This window comes from Mus caroli, chromosome 17 (genome assembly GCF_900094665.2).
Source record: "Mus caroli chromosome 17, CAROLI_EIJ_v1.1, whole genome shotgun sequence".
In the NCBI taxonomy this organism is placed as follows: Eukaryota; Metazoa; Chordata; class Mammalia; order Rodentia; family Muridae; genus Mus; species Mus caroli.
In genome coordinates, this window is record NC_034586.1 from 69,909,770 (window position 1) to 69,912,826 (window position 3,057).

Consider the following 3,057-nt stretch of genomic DNA (forward strand, 5'->3'; position numbering starts at 1 on the left):
ATAAAAATAATACAGTTCAATGCCACTAAATGCATTTGTGTTGTTCTGCAAACATTGTCATTCATCTCTAGAACCTTTTAAAAATCAAAAGTCCCCACTCTTTAAAAATACTCCTCATCCCTCCCTCCTTCCAGCCCTAGCAATCAGCATTCCTCTTCCAGTCTCTATGGAACTGACTGCTCCAGGTAACTCCTGAGAGGAGTCATACAGTATTTGTCTTCCTTTAGGACTGCTTGGTTTCCCTTATCATAATGTCCTCCCAGTTCCCCTGTATTGCAACGTGCATCAGAACTCTCCTCGTGTTCTATGGTAAATTGTGTCTTACTGTATACATCACATTGGGCTGATTTGTTGATGGGCACCTGGGCTCCTTCCACATCTTGCATGTTGTGAAAAGGGCTGCTATATTCACTATGCTTTATTTACTATAAATGTTGCTGTTTCTATTCATGACTCTGAAAAAAAACATTAGTCCAAAACTCTTTTTTTTCCCTTTTTCTTTTTCTCCTTGTCCCACACAATATGCTTTCTACTGCTTAAGACTCCCTGACTCTGAATAAGGCACTTAAAAGCTTTTTCCACCCTGTGTCAGTTTTTCACAAGCTATGTGTTCCACCACAAGCTATATGTTCAAGCATCTGGCAGCCACACAGAGCCTTCCAGAGAGTAGAGCTATCTATTCCTTCTTTCCTCACTCAGCTTATCTTTCTTTGTCTATAATGAACTTCATACATCCATGAACACTCTCAGGAGGGAACCCAATGACAGAGTTTCAGGGTCTTTTTTTCCTCACAATTGGAAAAAAAAAAAGGTGCTCTCTTCTTAAAAGGAAGCAATTTTCATCAAGTGATTAAAATATTGCCGTTGCAGCCCTTACTGGGGTGAATTTATTGCTCTCCATTATCATTCCTCCATGATTGAAGAGCAAAGTGGAGGCACTCTACTTTCATGTAGAGGCAGAGAAGCATGAATTGGCTGTGTGCTTGAGAAGAAAGTATGCAGATGCTCTTAGGAATGAGAAATCACACTGGCCAGTCACACCACAGGAAGTGGAGGGGGGGCGTCTAGATCAAGAGCAGCCAGGAAAGCCCCAGCGTCCACCCCTGGAAGGCGTTATTGACATCTTCCCAGGCCAAACTGAATATGGAGACGTTAAAACACTCGCTCCATGTACAGGACGTAAAACTCATATCACATTCTCCAGCTCCAGGCAGACTCCTCCTCTTCCTTCTCCTCTTCCTTCTCCTCTTCCTCCTCTTCCTCCTCCCCCTCCTCCTCCTCCTCCTTCATTAAGCCAATTTACAACTTCTGGTTGCAGGGGAACTAGTTCTCCAAAGCCCGCCCCAGTCCTCCTCATTGCTCTGACCTTTCAGATTTAAATAAAAGCAGACCACACTGGATCCCTCCCTCACCTTAAAAGCATCCGGTACCCTCCCTGCTCCTTCAGTTGTAATTGGTGGAGGATGGGAAACTTCCCTTTCCTGGTCATTGTTGAATCCAAACCTGCCACTTTCAAAGAATTCTGGTGCTTGGAGCATTGTGGCTTCTGAGCCTGTTTTCTTCTCCTCTTTGATCTCATTTGCTTTGGTTCATACCTGGAGCTCAGCCTCTTCCCCTTAAACTCTCACAGCAGGGCATTGCTCACTCACTCAGACAGGTATGAAGAGCAGGTTTAACAAAGATCCTAGAATGCTAACAGGGAGGACAAGGCCCTTGCAAACTCACCAGAACTGAATACAGAGGTTTTTGCCTGCCTCCCCTTCTCTGTTCTATAGGATTTCCTAAGTCCTTTTCATGGCATATCTTTGGTTATGGAAGGAAGAAAGAGAGATAGAGAAGGTCTGACCCCTTGGTCCCCTGAAAGTACACCACCCAAAGTTGGATTTCCACTGCGCCTTCTTCAGTTGACATTAGCCAACCTAAGAAGTTCTCCAATGACCATTTTAATGTCCAAAAACAAGATAGGACATTAAGATGCGTCCCCAACACCTCTTCTCTAAGAGACAGAAAAGTCATCTCAGTCATCAAATTAAAGCCCACTGTTCCTGATCAGATCTAACCTTCACTCCAGTGCTACACACCTTTCTAAAGACTGTGAGAGTCAGCCACAACGCATGGCAAAGTCCTATGCAAGATGTGGACCCTGCAAGATGAGCTTCTCATTGGCAGAACACCTACAAAGGTGAGATCTGGGGCTATGTGACACTTTCTCCCTTAGCCTCCTGCTCTTCCATGTTTGGATCAGAAAGGAAGTTGCTCCACTTGGAATCATAGGACTTGGAAAGTCAGAGACACTACTTTGGAGAGCCCATCCAAGCAGTCCTCAGGAAAGGTGAGAAGCCGGGGGAACTTTGTTAGTCTGGCCCTGGCACTAGTCCCTCCATGATGTGCCTCTTCCTTTGTTTCCCAAGGCCCACTCACTTAATACCCTTGAGACCTGAGTTCTCCTGTGAGGGGAGAACACTTAGGGAAGTGCTGGTCAAGCTGGCACCCGCATTTGGTCACCTTGGCAGTGCATTCCACACTATAAATTATTAACCTAGCATTTTGGTTTCATAAATTCTCTCCTTGAAAGGCTTGTTAGTGTGAATCAGCATTCCAGCCACATCAACCCTTAGCACAGGTCCTATTGAAGGACTGGCAGGCACACTCTCCAAGGTAAATGTCACATGGTGTTGAGTCTGTTTTGTCCTGAGCCAGCTTGTCTTTCCCAGACAACTCCCCTCCTCCAGTTTTCCAGGCCCTCTGTTCAGTCCAAGAAAATAGAAAATATTGTTGTTGGTTTTTGTTTTGATTTGGGTGTGTTTGTTTTTTTTTCGAGACAGGGTTTCTCTGTGTAGCCCTGGCTGTCCTGGAACTCACTTTGTAGACCAGGCTGGCCCTGAACTCAGAAATCCTCCTGCCTCTGCCTTCCAAGTGCTGGGATTAAAGGTGTGCGCCACCACCGCCCTGCTGAAAATATCTTTAAAAACTCAAGCAGGAAGGGATTTAATTCAGAGAATTAGGTCTTTTGAAGTTCACCCAAAGGACTTGAGGATCAAGTTCCAAACTGGTCGT